The sequence below is a fragment of the Musca domestica genome, unplaced genomic scaffold (genome assembly GCF_030504385.1).
Source record: "Musca domestica strain aabys unplaced genomic scaffold, Musca_domestica.polishedcontigs.V.1.1 19, whole genome shotgun sequence".
Lineage (NCBI taxonomy): Eukaryota > Metazoa > Arthropoda > Insecta > Diptera > Muscidae > Musca > Musca domestica.
The window spans coordinates 11161356-11180752 of NW_026712245.1; the positions used below are offsets into that span (position 1 = coordinate 11161356).

Sequence of the window (19397 nt, forward strand, 5' to 3'; positions counted from 1 at the left end):
GTGTTTTCAAATAAAGGTCAACTCCAACACTTTTAACCGTTTACCGAAAACAAAAAAACGAGAAACTTGAATGACTTAGGCCAGGAAAATCGTTATTAGTAGAGTTTATCTTGTTTTTGCTTTTCTTTTCCGGCGTGTATCGGTTTGTGCATGAAAATTGCTGAAATGGCCTACATTGAAAACGACTGTTAAGAGGAGAAAAACTCTCTACGCCACAAAAAAAAAATCCACAACAACAACAACGACATTATTATGGAATATAATTTATGTTAGCGCAAATTTGAAAACTTGTTGCCAACTTCTTATTTTACAACATCAACGAATAGCAAACAATGGCTTAGTTACAACAACGACGACAACAATTGCCGAGAGTGAAAGAAGAAAATGCAATGCAACAACTCGATTGCAACACCAACCCACAGCCAACCAGCCAGCCAACTGCTGCTTCTCCTGCTGTCGCTGCATTTGTTACCATCAACTAAATGCAACCCAATGCCCGTCAAATGGTAAAAGGCATCCACATGAAAATACACGACAACGCAAAGAGAGATTAGAAGGAGAGTTAGGCCGTCAACCAAACTGCCAATTGCAAAATGAAAAAGAAAAGAAAACTCCAACGAAGCAAAGCAAAATGCAGCGAAAAACCAAAACACATAGACACAACATCGCTGCTATTGAGCTTGACCTACTTTTTCCGCCAAATGGCTAACAAATACAGCGAAACATTTCAACGAACACAGATGCACTTACATCTATGCAAAAGCAACAGGCATACAATCCCCCCCCAACATTTAGCGACATGCAGCCACAATTGCTGCCAATAGTTGCTGAAAGGAAAACTTTAGTGGAAGGAGGTGAGGAATGGGACCACTATTCAGTGGCATTAATAAATGTCTTTATATTTATACATTTTTTGAATTTAAAGTAAAGCCCTATAAACATTTAAGGAACAAGTATACACTCCTTTTTCACTTCCCACACATATTGCCAATGGTATTTGCGCCGGAATAAGTATTTTATCTTCGAAAAAAGTAAAATGTTAAGTCAGTCCTATCAGATTTTTTCGTAAGACTATTTTTTTAAGATACAGGTACTCCACAATTTTTACCACTTTTAAATAGTTTACGTAGAATTTGTATAAAATCAATATATATAAAATAGTAAACAAGTAAAAAAGAAAGATCTTGAGGAATTTCAAAAAATATCACTTAAATAAAAAAAATAATACCACTATAGGCTGTAGTACAGATTCCGATTCGTATTTGTACGAAAGTTGAAAAAATTCCTTTAAATTCCCGAATAAAGACAGGTACCATTATATGGGGGATGTACAATATCGTGGATCTATACAGAAAATTCTCTTCCGCGGGGTAAAATACTCATTAGGAACTCATGGTGTGAATTTTGAGACAATTCCATTGAAATATATGGCTAAAATCATGAAAATACCGAATATCGGGAGGTAACCTTATATGGGGGATATACGATATCGTGGACCTATATGGACAATTCTTTTCCAGGGGACAAACTACTCAAAGGGAACTCCATATGTGGATTTTCAAACAATTCCATTGAAAAATGTGTAAAAATATCGAATATCGGGGGGTTACCGTTATATGGGGGCTATACGATATCGTAGACTGATAGCCCATCTTCGAACATGACCTGCCTGTACACAAAAGAATGATCTGTGCAAAATTTTATCTCCCTATCTTAATTCGTTTTGACTCTAGCGTGATTAAAACAGATGGGCGGACGGACAGGGCTTAATAGTCTTAGAATTTTACGAAGGCTGATTCATCAACACCCACGCGAAAGGGCTAAAGCAAGAATATTGAAAATTTTAATATGGATCGATGTTGGTGGGTAGGGGTGATATAAGACTGGGTTTTTGGAAATACCGACTAGAAGTTTAAGGATTTTTGCGAACGGATGCAGCTAAAATCTTAACATTTGGTAAAAGAATTAAGTTTGGAAAGACGTGTTGACATAAACAGGTGTTTTTGGAAATGTGTACTAAATTATACTAAATTCTGTACCAATTGATTTTAGATTAACGGATTGATCTGGAAATTTGAAATGTAGGTATAGGGCCTATGCTGGTGGGCAGAGTTAGATAAAGTGTTGGGTTTTGATATTCAAATGTGTTCAGCATGTGTAAAGTAATAAATTAAAGGTAATAAATGTTACTAAATGTAGCATTGTGTTGTTGACATTATTGTGTAGGGCTGAGATTTGGAAGTGGTTTTGGAAATACGTACTAAAAAGTACTAAATGGTACTAAATTTGGTAGTTGGTAAGGAATTGAGTTGGAAGTGTAAAATTTGACATTAGGATCACCTTCTTGTCCGATTTGGTTGATACATGACGGAGGATTCGGAAATACGAATAAAGAATTACGAAAAGTACTACTTTGGGAAAAGGAATAGAGCTGGAAATCTGAAATTTGAAGTGACAGTCTTTGATGTTGTGAAGGATAGACAAACTAAAGGGTCTTTCGAAATTCTAATAAAACCTTGACCGAAAGTACTAAAATGTACTAAATTTTGGTAGCATTTGGAATTAGGTCAACGGATGATGGTAGAATTTGGTATAAGAATCCATTCTTGGAAATGGGGTTGAGGTAAAATGTTAGTTTTGGAAATGTATAACCAGTGAAGGGACCGTACCAAATGGTACTAAATTTGGTACAATTCCAATTGTGTGAATGAAAGAGGCTAACAATTAGAAATGTTGGTATTGGGATCACTGTTGTTGGTAGGTTTGTGATATAGAGGTGGTTTTAAAAATGTGTGCTACAAGTGGGTGAAAAGTACTAAATAGTACTATATTTGGTACAATTTGGTATTGGGTGAACAGATAGTGATTGGAATCTGAAATTTCGTATTAAGGTCACTTTCCATGTGTAACCTCGACATATGGAGGTGGTTTCGGAAATGTGTACCATAATTGTACGAAAAGTACTAAAATTTACTAGATTTGGTATTGGGTGAAGGAATAGAGATACAATTCTAAAATTTGATATTTAGGTTACTGGTGGTATCAGTGTTTAAGATTTGGCGGCGAAACGCCTTCTATATTTGTACTAAATGGTACTAAATTTGGTATTGGGTAAAGGGATGGGGATGGAATTTGATCCGGCATCTGAAATTAAGATGTGGAAATTAGATGTGGAGATGTGGTCTATTGAGAAATAGAGATAAAATTCTGAAATTTGATACTTATATTACTGTTTTTGAAACGTGTACTATAATTGTATTGTATTGTATTGTATTGTAAATAGTACTAAATTTGGTTCATTGTTGGTGTCTAGGATGGAGAGAGTTAGATTTGTTTGGAATGCGTACAAAATGTTACCAATACCAAGGTGAAGAGATAGTGATAAAATTTTGAAATTTGATATTGAGGTCACTGTTGGTTTCTAGCATTTACATATGGAGATGTTGAAATAGTTTTGGACAGACAAATTGGATGTGGGTCCATTTCGGTAAAATTCACGACGAACTAAAAAGTCCAAACTGTCGGAACGAATCTAAAATTCTAAGGTGGACTTTTCGCTGACGAAGTAGCAGGCACTTGATAGTACTATCCATATACAAAGCGATTTGAAATTGAAATCATTCTACTAAATTTGAATTTCCAGAAAATTTTGGAATATGCGAAATGCATTCAATAGCGATGTAAAAATGTAGCTAATTATTATTTGTTAGATATTTGATATTCACTGCAGTTTTGCTTTTGTACATGAAAAAAGAAAGTTTTAGTTTGCACTTTTTTTGCATTTGCAATTAGAGAGGCAAAGAGGGCAACCCACAGCCAATAAAAATCTCGTTTGTATTGGTGTTGGTTTTCTGTGGCACAGTAGGTTAGTCGGTTGGCTAGTCTTTGCTTTTTTTTTGTTAGGCTAGTCAAATGTCGGCTACGGCTTGCTAACCAAATGGTGGCAACAATACAGCTCTAAGGCTACAAACACTTGCACACATCTATGGCCATCTTTCTATTCATTCAAGTGCAAATTTTCTCTTCTGTCATTTTTTATGGTTGCTTTTCTAATGTGAAAACAACAAAACAAAACACGGCAAAAATGGTAAATACCTAAAAAAAGTTCATTGTATAAAAGTTGCATTTAGCCAAACCTCAATTGTTGCTGGTCATACTTGTTGCACCAACAACAACGGCCCAATAGAGATTGCGATAGCGAAACCATAAAATGTCTCAACATTGAAATTAATGTTTATAAATTTGTCCTTTAGTAAGTTTTAATAAAATATTAATTCAAATAAAACCAAAACAAAACCAGTAATTGGCCACGGAATCGGAAACACAGGATAAGGAGAGATCCCTCGCAATTAAGGACAAAATTGAGTCTATTTCAGAATAAATCTACATTTTCATCCTGCAAATACAGTTAATTTTGCAAAACCCTTAATCGAAACCTCTATCTACATCTCATGAAGTGAAACAGCTTTAACATTGTGTTTGTCTGATTACCTGTCTGACAGAATGTCCGTATATGAGTGGGTGTGTGTGTGTGTGTGTGATACATAAGTTGACTCCTAATGTTGTCGACGCTAAGCTGTTGCTATTGCCGCTGCTCTTGCAACCACCGCTGTTGTTGCTGCCATTGATGTTGTCAGTAATAGAAAACTTTCATGTTTTATGTTACAATCAAATGTTGTGACGACCGGCCGGTGGCAGGGGAGGTAAATTGCTGTTGGTAGAGATATTTACGTTGGTGTTGGTATCTCCTCGGTTACAAAGATGTAATTTTCCAATGCAATGCAATCCGAGCCATTGCAATAAAAATGCAATAATAATTGCATTTGTCCCACTTTACTTTCACTCGACACACTACAACAGCAGACAAGATCGCTGATCATCATAGATATAGTTATGTACATGAAGATATGGTTGTTAAAGCAATTGCAAAAAATGTGTAAAGTTCCAGATAAACTATTTTACCTAGAAACTTTCATTTGTCTAATGTGTTATGGGATCTAGATTTTAAGATATGGACCATTCTCATTTCTTTGAAACGATTATAGTCAAGGGGAAGGCTATTTGAAAAACTCTGTAGTCTCCTTTACCTTTTTCATCCTTAAATTAGTAAAACAATATATAAAATTATTGAGAACAGTTCAAACATAATATGTACATGGTGATATGAAAAAACTGCAACTAATTTCAGACTGCTGTCATTTATGAGCCACTCGTCCGACAGCTATTAAAATTATTCCAGTGATAGCTCATTATATTGTTTACAAGCGTACAAAAGCATTTCCAGAAACAGAGTTATTCGTAATGGAGTTCAAGCGTGTTAGTGTGATTTCTTTATATTTGGCTGAAAACCACAAGTGCCTATCGATAGAACACTCCAGCATTTAAATGTGAATAAATTTTTTGTGTCTCGTACCATCGCTCGTTACCGTGATACTGGTAGCGTAGCCCGACGTCAAGTAAGTGGACGGAAGAAAACAGCAAACATCAGCAGAAATGGTTTAAAAAGTAAAGAAGCGACTTGATCGAAACCCGCGTCGCCGTGGCGAAAAGTGGCTCAGGAGCTGAACATATCGCAATAGTTCATTCGGCCAATATTGAAAAATGAGCTCGAGGTAAAGCCATTGAAAATCCAAAAAGTGCAAAAACTTACACCGCAACAAAAAGAAAATAGCCTCAAAAGAGCTTAAGAGTTGCTTCGCTTGGCCGAAAGTGGTGAACTGCCGAATTTGGTTTTCTCCGTCTCCGATGAGAAAACATTCGTTGTCCAGCAGTTTGTAAACAAACAAAATGATCGTGTTTACTTGCCAAAGAGGTCATCTGAAAATGTGTACCTTCGGCTGGTCATCAGGACTCAAGCGCCGGCCATGGCGATGGTGAGGGCCGCCATAACAGCCGAATATTATAGCGAAAATATTCTGGAGGATGTATTAAAGCCTTGGACACTCAAACATTTTGGCCGCAGACCTTACCATCGCACCATCACACTAAGCACGCGCCACCACCCAAGAATGGTTACAAAATGAGGTTCCTCGCTTCATTTCCAGCGCACAATGACCACCAAAATCTCCGGATAACAATCCGTTGGACTAATGTGTCTGGAGTATTTTGGAAAGCAGGGTTGGTACTTAAAAAAATACCAAAGTTTTGATCACCTCAAGCAAGCGCTTCGCCGGGAATGGCTAAAATACCGCAGAGCAACATCGGGCATCGTGTGGCGGTTTCATTGGCGGTTTGAAGGCCATAATTCGTTCCAAAGGTGACCAATTCGAACAAATCTAAAGTTATTCTAAAATTAGATGCTATTTCCGACATTTTTTGCTTTCATTCAATAAAATTAAAAAAAAAAAATGTAAAAATTATGGCGTTTGACTTTGTTGCAGTTTTTCTTATCTTACCCTGTACAGTCATGCAAATATATTATCTAGCGTTTTAACCGTATCCAAGAGACTATGCAACATTTGGGACAATTGACCATATTTACGGCCCTGTGTTGTGCCAATGGGAATTTGAAACAGTTTTGGAAATAAAGATTCCAGCTTGTATTTTGCTATATTTTCGATATCTGACTGCAGCGAAATTAGTATCCGTGTAAAGAGCCTTGTTCTGTGCTCGTTATGTGGTTGTGATTTCAGCGGTAAGAGGGCTTAATCTCTTTAATATTCGTGTTTGAATATTAGAGGTTAAGACCTCTTAAGAGGTTAAGTTTGAATATTAAAATATTGGTATTTTTCACCCAATTGTGACTTGTAGAGCAACTGAAAATTCAGAAAAAAAATCTAATAGTTGAAAAAATTATTACTTTTTAGAGTTACTTATATAGCAGTATGTATCAGCATTTGCTAAAATTTGTATATTCAAATATAAAAATGTATTTTCAGACATAATCCAACAAGAAACAGATTTCCTTTGATGGATTACAAAAATCTACAGATGCGATTTATAAACACCAACGGATTACAGAAATTAATTAAAATGAAATAATCCTCGATTGCCGTTTGAATGGTTTGTGTAATTTTACTTTTTCTTTTGTCGAATTTGTGCCACAGTCACACACACATACACACCATGCTACATGTTAGGCATCAGCAAAAGTTGTTGTAGTAACAACAATCTAATTATCAACATTTCAATGCAACTCCATACAAAAACAAAAAATGTGTTGCAAGCCTCTGTGTCTTGTGTCAAGGCATGACTGCACTCGACACTGATCGTGATTTCCACCAAAAGAGCAACTCGGCCTCTTTGTTTTCCCCACCCGGCGCTGCTTTTCATCCCACCCCACCCCTGGCATTGACATCGACACAATGCATTTGAATGGATAACATGACCAACTTTTTCGCTAACACTGACAATGAATGCAATCCGGCATTTGGCTTTGGCAATGATTAGCAACCAGTTGGCCCGAAAGAGCAAAAAGGAAAAGCCATTATGTCGAAGTAGAAAACAAGTTTCAAACACACATACACTGCAAGTAGACCCACGGACAGATAGACGGTCTTACAGACACTTCATGGAAAATGGAAAATTCGTTAAGTAATGGCTGATGAAAGACAAAATGAAAAAGAAAATCTCTGATTGCTGCTATGGCAAAAGAGAAATTATCCAAGTTAACACACTTTTTAAACTGAAACACGACGAACATTCACTGTTGCAACAACTGTTGCTTCATTGCATGCTGCACACAGCAGCTTAGATAGTTGTGTGCGTGTGTGTGATGTTTGGAATAGTCTTTGTTGCTATGACGGCGACGACGACTTACATCCGTTTGTGCAAAACGATGCAATCAAATACTGTTACATGAACAATGTTGCCAACTCAAAGAGAAATGATAATTGAAACGTACTCTTCCGAATAAGACAATATTTAAATTATTTAAATTATCGTTGGAATTCATCGCTTGAACCAAAATTCTAAACATTTGGTACAGAAGTACATAGGTATCTTGGGGTTGAGGAAAAATCAAAGCAACCGGGCAGTTTTCATACTAATAATATAATATGTTTTTTTTTTGTAAGTCTTGGAACACCTCCAAAGATCCAAAAAAGGATCATACCAAAATGTAAACTGCAAGAGAAGGATTCCTAACTAAATATTTTCGAACTTGCATCGCTTAATATGTATTAGTGTTCGGATATCTATCACTTGATACGGATAAAATGTGTCCCATTGAAATTAAATTGGAAAGTCCCGTGGACGAAATTGGTTCAGGACGTCGTGATGCTAATGTTTGTCTGTGTGTTTGTTTTGCTGGAAACTTTCAAACTTTGCACATCTTAAATAGTGGAGCAGCAATAGCAAATATGAAAAAAGATATTGAGTTGAATGTCAGAAGACCTTCTCATAGAAGGCCAGAAAATCCTCTCATAGAAGGCCAGAAGGTCTTCTCATAGAAGGCCAAAAGATCTTCTCATAGAAGGCCAGAAGGTCTTCCCATAGAAGGTCAGAAGATCTTCTCATAAAAGGCCAGAAGGTCTTCTCATAAAAGGCCAGAAAGGTCTTCTCATAGAAGGCCGGAAGTTCTTCTCACAGAAGGGCAGAAGGTCTTCTTATAGTAGACCAGAGGGTTTTCTCATGGTAGGCTAGAAGGTCTTCTCATAGTAGGCCAGAGCTCTCATAGAGCTCAGAAGGTCTTCTCATAGAAGGCCAGAAGGTCTTCTCATAGAAGGCCAGATGGTCTTCTCATAGAAGACCAGAAGGTCTTATTATAGAAGGTCAGAAAGTATTCTTATAGAGGACGTAAGGTCTTCTTATAGAAGGTCGGAAGGTCTTCTCATAGAAGGCCGGAAGGTCTTCTCATAGAAGGTCGGAAGGTCTTCTCATAGAAGGCCGGATGATCTCCTCATAGAAGGTCGGAAGGTATTCACATAGAAGGTCGGAAGGTATTCTCATAGAAGGCCGGAAGGTATTCTCATAGAAGGCAGGATGATCTCATCATAGAAGGCCGGAAGGTATTCTCATAGAAGGCCGGAAGGTACTCTCATAGAAGGCCGGAAGGTATTCTAATAGAAGGTCGGAAGGTATTCTCATAGAAGGCCGGAAGATATTCTCATAGAAGGCCGGAAGGTATTCTCATAGAAGGCCGGAAGGTATTCTCATAGGTCGAAAGGTCTCCTCATAGAAGGTCGGAAGGTCTCCTCATAGAAGGTGGAAGGTCTCCTCATAGAAGGCCTGAAGATCTTCACATAGAAGGCCGGTAGGTCTCCACATAGAAGGACTGAAGATCTTCCCAAAAAATTATGCGGAACATCTACGAAAGATTTTGTAGTTCAAATAAATGTTGAGATGAAGAGAGCAAGCCAAAATCGGTCTTTTAAAAATAAATACAAAGCTGCATGATGACTGAAATTATGTGATCGTGTAGAAGCTATAATGTGGTTGAAAACTTAAACAACCAAAATTCTTTTGAGTAAAGAGATCATGAATGGATTTTTAAATCTAAGAATTTTATGCCATTTGAAAATTCGAAAAATTTGTGAAAATCAAAACAATTTTCATTGGAACAATTTAGCAACATTGGCAATAATTATGAGTGAATGTGTACCATGTTTCGAATGTTGTTGTTATTGTTGCCTTGGTGTTAGGCCACAGTCAACATGATACAATCTCTGGCCGTTTATCATTTCTCCAGCAACTCCGCTTTCGCCCATCCAACCATTCACTGTAACATCCATATCGGTTTGGTGCAGAGTCGATGCAGTCGGACTTATGTATGGTATTACATTGTTTTTGTTTTGTTATAGCCAAGCTTCTGCGGATATGCGATACCAGATATTGGTCTCAGGTATTATGGTAGCAATTTTCATTTGCTTTCTATTTAGGCGGAGGCCAGGGACGAGTGTAGTGCAAAACAACAACAGGGGGAGATGGAGGCTAGGATTATGTGCATCCAACTGCTGCTATTGGCATTACTTACCCCGTTTCCACTTATTTGTTGTCGTTGTTGCTGTTGTTTTGGTTTGGTTTTTGCAACAACATTAGAAAGTGTACGAAATGCCTGCATGACTTCTATTGCATGCGAATTGTGCCGCTTTTTCTAATAACCGCCGCTGGTGATTGCCGTTTGTTGTTGCTTCTGCTGCAACTGCAGATTTTCTCTTTGGCCTACTTTTCGGTGTTACTCGTCGCCTTCGTCTTCACCATCGTCGCTGTAGTTGTCATCGTCATCGTCGCATTGCATTGTCATTATGAAATTTACACAAACCAAAATTAACTGCCTTCGATAAGAGGTAACTTTCTGTTTGTTGCTGCCTCGTCGGACGTAGTCTGTCTGCATTTGGCATTGTTTGAAAAATGGCTGTTGTTGAGAAAAGAAAAACTGGCGATCTAGTGCCGCTTCGTTTTCATTTGTGGGATGGGAATTAATTTGCATCAATTATGATTAATAGATTTTCCAGTTGAACTACAAACAACAACAGCAACTGCAATGATTTAGTTGCGAAGCCTGTTGGCCGAAAACGTTTAACCATGGAAATTTCTTCCGTGAGTCATGCCAAGAAGGAGGTCACTACAAAATGCACATTTATCGATGGCATCTTGCATTTCTCTTGATAACTGAAATGAAAAAGGCGATCATTATTATTGGTAAGAATTTAGATGACCTAAGGATTTAAGTACCGTCATGGGTTAAATTTGTTCTTCTTCTGTATTCTTCTTCTGTAGATTTGTTCTTCGAATGCTAAATTAAAACAAAAAAATAATATTTAATGTCAATAATAGTAAATAATTTTTTTACAAAATTGATAGGTTCTATCAATACACAGTAGGAAGGTGATTGAGTTAAATCATTTAAAGTTCTTTTTACAGAATATGACCCCAAATGATAAAAATGTCGCTGCTTCAAACTAGACCAAAAATTTAAAATTCCCGACAAAAAATCTGTTTCTAAATGGATAGATAACTATAATAAATATTTGTTCTCGAATATTATATAGGTTCATTCTGGGATATATGTATCTAAACCCCCTGCGTTATAGTTCGTTGTGGGAGAACAATACTTGAGGACATTTGTACATAATATATGATTTCTTGTTTAGGTTCATAAATATGTAATCAATTTTTTATAGGGAAGGTTCGAAATGAACCGATATTTTCTTATTTTACTTATCCATTTTATTATATTATGTATCAAAATTATATTTTTAAATTATCAACTGATATATTCCATTTGTAACTACAAATCTGAAGAAATATCACATGATATAGAGAAGACATTGGGACTGCAGTTCTCTAATACAACTGAGAAGTTCCTGACAAGTTGTAGACTGATTTCCTTATGAGGGGAATATTGTCCGCCATAAATAAGTTAAATTAAGCTCTGATGGCAGGGTTTATAATAATACGAATAATACGGAGTTGTTGGTATTGATTCGAAACTTGCAAATAGTTATTTATTGTGGTTTGCTTTTGGCTCGAAAGTAATCGAGTTGCAGTCGGCTCGAAAATATTCGGGTTGCTGTCGATTCAGAAATTAGTGTTGCCGTCGGCTGGGAAGTATTAAGGATTAGGTGAATTTAAGTTACAATCGACACGGAGAGGGATCGCCCTCCGAACTGATCGGTTTGCCGTGGGCGCATTTTCCTCTTGGCCCGGGAGTATTCGAAATATTTGGGTTAATGTTTGCTCAGGAATATTCGTATTGAAGTTGACGAACGCAATTTGGCTTCAAAATATTCGGGTTGATATCGCCTCGAATATTTTCGATTTACTGTCGACTCGAACATTCTTATACGTTTTGCCATCATCTCGAATTGCTTTTGGTTCAGATGTATTAGCGTTTTCGTCGATCGATAAATATTCGAGTAGCTGTCAGGATAGAGTTCGTTTTGGAAAACTTTCTATGAGTTCGAAGCTTGCTATAAAATAAGAGCTGGCTATAAACTTGAAGATTACTAAGCATAGGACGCTTGTCTGGAGAGCGGGGCTAATAGCTGGCTACTATCAGTTATTTGTACTTTGTGAGCGGCGGAAGTGACTCCAATGAAGAAAACTTTTGAAGTTCACAGAAAATTGTCTGTACAAGTCCACGTTTTCTTATATCCCCCATATAACGGTACATCTCTATATTTGGTATTTTGATGATTTTAGCGACATTATTCATCGGAATTGTTTCAAATTTGGTATTTGAAGTTCGTAATGGATACTGCAGCCTAAGGCAGAAAATCGTCTGTGCAGGTCAACATTTTGGTATAGCCCCCATATAATAGTACTTCCCTATATTGATGATTTTAGCTACATTATTCACCGAATGGCTTATGACAAATGTTGCCTATGCAGGTCCACGTCGTCGTTTAGACCCTAATATAAAAGAATTTTTAAAAAGTTGGTCTGTTTTTACTTCGATAACCCTTTTCACTTTATGATATAAAAGAAAATTGCAAATCTAGTAGATTATTGCAGGTACTGAAACAGAACAGAACACTTTTGAGCAAGTGTTTCTAGTTCGAACAATCGACCCTATTTTTAAAATCATTAGAGGCATATTATTTCCCAAATTAGAATTTGTTACAATATGTTTAAAAATTCTGCCAGAAATGTATGCACTACTTAAAATCAATGCAATTTTATATATTTTAAATTTTGAGAATATACTCCAAGATGTGGGTATGCATTTAACCGAGTGGAAAAGTATTGCAATTTAAGCTTGTAATCTTCGTTTTTTATATCGAATTTAATATTTAGAAACGTTTAATTCTAGAAAACTTAAATTAGGAAAACTAATTTGGAAAACAACAGATTATCACTTATGTCAAATGTCAAAAATAGATCATTTTATTTTTGGCAAGCAAGTTGAAATGTAAAAAATTCTGCTGTAATGACCCGTTTTAAGGACAATGCTATTTATTTTCGTACTCTTCGCCTTTTATTTTAAGAACTTCCCACCAGTTATTTTGACTACATTTCCAAACCTACGACTTTTTTATAGATTCTTGGCCAAAAATAAAAATGTGTGCATCTTAATACAAAACATTCTCTATTTTTGAAACATGTAGGTCATTGACAGTTGTCACTTTTTCGCTTGTTATTCGAAACACATTACCGTGCATTGACCACAAATTAAATTATCTGTCTATTTCTAACTTAAGGGTCATCGAATTATATTCGATATTTTTTGGTTGGATAAATAACTCAATTATTAACTGGAAAATAAACAGTACAATAATTAGCAACAGGATAAAAATGGACGTATGGCAATCCAAAAATTATTCCATTGATTGTAAATGGGAAAATAGCCTAGCCACATGAGTTGGAAATTCACCAAACTGTTTTTGCGTCATTGTAACTCATTGCTGCCACTACCAGTCAACACTTGGTTAGTAATCTTTGACAATTTCCCAACCTTTCGATTGATGATTTGTTGCATGAATGAATCATTTAAATTTCCACCGAAAAATGGCCAAGTAATCCGGCAGTTGTTTGAGTGAGCCATACAGCACGCCATTATAGCCAAGCGATGAACCGAGCTGCACTCTAGCTAACTGACATTGTTTGCCAATGAAATGGTGCACAAAGAATACAGAACAAAGTTCACGAATGGCATGAACTTCAATTTTAATAGGTTGACTTCGTGGGAAAGGGAGGGCAGCCAAGGACTGAACAGTGTTTTCAAAAAAAAAAAAATAAATAAATAAATAATAATAATTATAATAATAATTAAAATAATAATAATATAATATATAATATAAATATAATATAATAATATATAGGCAGGTAAAGATGACACTGCATTTAAAAAGCAAATGAGATAACAGCATTGGTGGGTGTGAAATGATTTATAAAAAATCGAAAACAAATGTCTCCGCAAAGGCGACATTCTCCTTACTCTTCTGTGGGAGATATCAGAAAGAGTGGATAAGACATTTCATCTTTGGCTTTAATTAAACAAAAAAAAAAAAAACTTAGATTCTTCTTCTGTATTAATTTATTTTGGTCTTTTAGTTTTTTTACATCAAGTCGAGAATATGATGCCATGTAAATGGCCGCCGTCACAGTTTATTGAGGCCTTTTTATGGCATTTTACATCACTTTGGCCAAAACTTCCGGCGATTTTTGCTCACATTTTTGACGGATATCGTCTTTAAGAGCTGAAAGAGTCTTAGGCTTGTAGACATAAACCCGCGACTTCAAAAAGCCCCACAAATAAAGTCTGGAGAAGTCAAACAGGCGATCATGCTGGTCAATGCAAATCGCCAAAACGGGAGATTGTGGCACATGTATTGTGTGTCGTTGCATCGTCCTGTTGGAACCACATGTTTTCCAATCCCAACTCATCAAGTTGCGGTAATTAGAATTCGTTGATCATTGCTTTTTAGCGCGAAGAACCGCGAAGTCTTCAAAAAAATGGTCCGATGACTCCTCCAGCGAAAACAGAACACCATACAATGATTTTGAGCGGGTGTAATGGACTCATCACTCATGACTATTAGCTATCCTTAGAGCACTCCAACATTTAAATGTAAATAAATCTTTTGTGTCTCGTACCATCGCTCGTTACCGTGATACTGGTAGCGTAACCCGACGTCAAGGAAGTGGACGGAAGAAAACAGCAACATCAGCAGAAATGGTTCGAAAAGTAAAGAAGAATCGAAACTCGCGTCGCAGTGGCCGAAAAATGGCTCGTGAGAAATATTGAAAAATGAGCTCGAGGTAAACCCATTAAAAGTTCAAAAAGTGGAAGAACTTACACCGCAGCGGAGATAAAATAGATTTAAAAGAGCTCAAGAGTTGCATCGCATGGCCGAAAGTGGTGAACTGCCGAATTTGGTTTTCTCCGATGAGAAAACATTCGTTGTCCAGCAGTTTGTAAACAAACAATATGATTATGTTTACTTGCCAACGAAGGCAGCTGAAAATGTACTCCTGCGGTTGACCACCAGAACTCAAGCGGTGGCCATAGTGATGGTGTGGGCCGCCATAAAAAGCCGATGGTCGCTCTTCGCTTGTATTAATCGACCGTGGCATCAGAATAAATGCCGAATATTATCACGAAAATATTCTGGAGGGTATATTAAGCCTTGGCCAAACAAAAAATTTGGCCGCAAACCTTGGACATTCCAACAGGACTCAGCACCATCGCACTCAGCACGCTCCATCCAGGAATGGTTAAAAAATGAGGTTCCTCGCATCATTCCTGCTATTTCCGACATTTTTTCATTCAATAAAATTTAAAAAAAAGTCAAAATTATGGCGTTTGACTTTGTTGCAGTTTTTCATCTCACCCTTTATTTCGCATGTGGCCAATCGTAAAATTTATAGCACTTTTTGATAGAAGGATTTCTTTTGCTCCACTTTGTATTACTTATGTTATGACTTTAGAATAAACCAGATGAAACTAGAATTGGTGACCCTTTAAGCCTTAGAAAAACATTTCCAATGGAAGGCCTGAAGAAATATATTTTTGGGCAATTTGTATCAAATCTATTGCTATTACTCAACTCCACTGAGAATCCATGACAACCACTGTGCCGGTGTACAACACATTCCAACAAAATACACACGCAAATGCATGTGTGGGTATTTGATATGTAAACACCGACTGGCTCACATTAAATATTAGGAAGGTTGATGTCTGACATCAGAGTATTGCGTCTTCTTTATTTCATCAGCAACAACAAATACTGTAAACACTCTATAGAGGTTGGGGATGATGTGGCCGGGACAATCATCGTGCACACATCCACGCTCATGCAAACACACACACACACGCACCACAAAAACGTCGGTGTCCTTTTGCATAAATACAAACTTTGCCACCAAGTTTCAAGGTTAAGTCGCAACAAAACAACGCACAGTCCAATGACATTTAAAATACACCACAACGCCAGAGCCTTCGCCGCTGCACATCGGCAACAGTTCGTTCACTTGGCACCTACTCTACGGGCCAACTTGGTCGGTCTCTGTCGCATGTTCTCTCTCTCTCTCCCTCTGTTTTGGCTTTGCTGCTCCTTTGTCCACCCCGCACACATCAAAAGCGAAGAAGTAGCGGACAGACACAGAGTTCTAAATTTTTGAGAATTATTTAGTTTTACTGTTTTGCCGGTTGCGCTACGATTTACTATCCTCCACAACTGGTAGGTTATCGGATATTTTTGTCCCTTTTTCTCCCCCCATATCCCTTCTGGCAATATTGCCTCTCCCAAACAAGATTTTAGGAGGATCATATTTATTTCCATAGCTCTGTGCTTTTATCCACATTAAGTCTCCTTAGCGAAGAATTGGAGGGGGGCTGAGGAGAATGAGTGGTGCATCATTGAGTGGGATTGGCTGGTAACGTCTCCTCGAGCCATTTATACGAACACATGTTTACTGTATTTTTGAACTCGTAAATGCCGTTAACTTGTGTAACCAATGTTGTTAAACGGCGACCGGGACAAAGGGCAGGAGGCTGACATAACCTTTTCTTCGAAACAACAAAGAAAACAGCTCAAATGTAATTCTAGATGTTTCGCAAATACTGTAACATCCTTTTTGGTTTATTTTCAACTCGGCTGGAGTAAAAAATAAAATAAACGAGGTGTAGGTTTCATCAGTTCAATGTCCTCGCATGCAGGATTCTTTGTCAGTTTGAAGCACAGTGGTTGTTTTAATATTAAATATTTAGTGATTCAAATTTGGCGTGAGAGATTTAGATTTTTGTGTGTACTTACACTTTTGTTTTAATCGCGAATTAAGGCGAAGATTTTACTAGTTTACACCTACAACTTTGACCAAGATATTAAAAAACGAGTTGGACAAATTTTAGTTCAAGGATTCAAAAAGGATTTCAGCAAGCGACCGAATGGTTCGAAGCTCATTATTAAAGTGTCTATTACATAAGAATGTTTATTGTCTAAAATTATTGTAAAATGTTCTGCAAATTATTTAAAAAATAATTTTTATACCCTCCACCTTGGAAAGGAGGGTATATTAACTTTGTCATTCCGTTTGTAACATGTCTAAATATTCGTCGTAGACCCCATAACGTATATATATTCAAAATCAGCATAAAATTCTAAGTCGATTTAACGATGTCCGTCTGTCTGTTGAAATCACGATACAGCCCACAATATTTGACGTAGAGCGCCAATATTTAGCAGAGCTATTTGCATTGTGTCTAGGATGGTTGGTATTGAAAATGATGAAAATATCGGTCCACGTTCTGGTATAGTCCCCATATAACGGTATCTCCCGATATTCGGTATTTTGATGATTTATGCCACATTTTTTCACGGATTTGTCTGGAAATTGGTATTTGTAGGTCATAACGGGTCCCTGAGCATGTGGCAAAACATTGCATGTATAGGTCCACGTTGTGGTATAGCCCCCATATAAAGGTACTTCCCGATATTCGGTATTTTAGTTTTTTTTTTGCCACATTTTTTCACGGATTTGTCTAAAAATTGATATTTGTGGGTCATAATGGTTTTTAGCTCCGGTGGCGAAACATTGCATGTATGTGTCCATGATTTGGTATAGCCCCCATATAACGGTACCTCCCGATATTCGGTAATTTGATGATTTTTGCAACATTTTTTCACGGATTTGTCTGAAAATTGGTATTTGTTGGTCATAATGGGTTCCAGCTCCGGTGGCGAAACATTGCATGTATGGGTCCATGATTTGGTATAGCCCCCATATAACGGTACCTCCCGATATTCGGTATTTTTATGGTTTTTGTCACATTTTCCCACGAATATGTCTAAAAATTGGTATTTGTGGGTCATAATTGGTTCGAATGTTTCCATTACCCTAAGGTGGAGGGTATTAAAAGTTCGGCCCGGCCGAACTTAATGTTTTTCGTACTTGTTTTTTTAAGTTTATTGAATGAAATAATGAAAATTTGGTATTTTTTAGTGCCAACCTTGCTTTCCAAAATTCTCCAGACACAATAGTCCAACGGATTGGTATCCGGAGATTTTAGTGGCCATTGTGCGCTGGAAATTAAGCGAGGAACCTCATTTTGTAACCATTCTTGGGTGGCGCTGAGTCCTTTTGGAATTTCCAAGGTCTGCGGTCAAAATATTTGCGAAGCAACTCTCTAGCTCTTTTGAGCCTATTTTCTTTCTGTTGCGGGGTAAGTTCATGCACCTTTTGGAATTTCAATGGCATTACTTCTAGCTCATTTTTCAATATTTGCTGAATGGAATATTGCGATATGTTCAGCTCACGAGCCATTTTTCGGCCACTGCGACGCGGGTTTCGATCAAGTTGCTTCTTTACTTTTGCTGCTGTTGCTGTTTTCTTCCGTCCACTTCCTTGACGTCGGGCTACGTTACCAGTCTCACGGTAACGAGCGATGGTACGAGACACAAACGATTTATTCACATTTAGATGCTGGAGTGTTCTAACGATAGCCACTTGTGGTTTTCAGGCCAAATATACAGAAATCACACTTGAATTCCCTTACGAATAACATTTTTTCTGAAAAATTCTCACCAAAATGCTTTTGTGCGCTTGTAAACAATATAATGAGCTGTCACTGGAATAATTTTAACAGCTGTCGAACGAGAGGCTTAGAAATGGCAGCAGTCTGGAGTAGATTGCAGTTTTTTCATTTCACCTTGTATATGTATTCAAAAATTAAATTTTCTGGACGAACCTCCGATTCTGGCGCTATATCTCCAATTCCAAGTGGAATTTTAATAGCCATGTTACTTTCAGGTGATGCTGTAGTATATATGGACATATTCAGGAATATCTGTTTAGCAGGTTTTGAGTCTATAAATTATAAACAAACAAACATAATACAAAATATTTTCCATTTTATACATTTATAGATTAAGGAGGAGTTTGTCGGTTCCCTTTTTCTTGTACGGTTCCAGAAGGAGTGTGTTGGTATCTACCACCTTCACACCAGATCATGTGTTAGTAAAAATATTAATATGTGAGAAATTTGACGGGAATATTCAAAATTTTGACCCTTTGTGAGTAGTTGATGGAGTGGTCCGATATTGTCCATTTTCGGACCGGACAAAGTTCTGATACATATATTGGGATTTGCAAAGATTGGACAAAATATAAGATCCTTTCTTGTTCCATGCGATAAATTATTTTCTGTGAAAATTTTGACCTTTTGTTGGGGATCGAAGTTTGATGAAGGCTTTAACTGATTTCACTATTAATTAGTTTAAGTTTATTTGTCAGCGCGGAATTTTACTCTGTAGGATTAAGTAAGTTATTTTACAATTATTCATTATTCTTGGCTTACTGGTAACTCAGAAAGTATGTAATATATATTATATATTTAAATTCCACTAGTCGAACCACAGTTTGCGATTTTCGCTTTCGTTTTCACTTTCACACTCAACGAAAATTACAGGATAATCAATAGAAGGTCCTTTTCCACGAATCTCGACGACGACGACGATGACTTCTACATCGTTCCGTTGCATACATTTGTGTTCGGTCGTGGGTGTATTCGT

The 19397-nt window shown here is 37.1% G+C and overlaps 1 protein-coding gene across 1 annotated transcript in view; it reads right to left on the reverse strand.

Moving 5' to 3' along the window:
* LOC101887277 (blastoderm-specific protein 25D) overlaps positions 1–10245 on the reverse strand; it is a 34468-nt gene extending 24223 nt beyond the window's left edge. The window contains exon 1 of the mRNA XM_059121294.1: positions 9914–10245. The gene's annotated coding sequence lies outside the window, so the exon portion shown is untranslated. The remainder of the gene's footprint in view (positions 1–9913) is intronic.
* Between the last annotated feature and the right edge of the window lie 9152 nt (positions 10246–19397).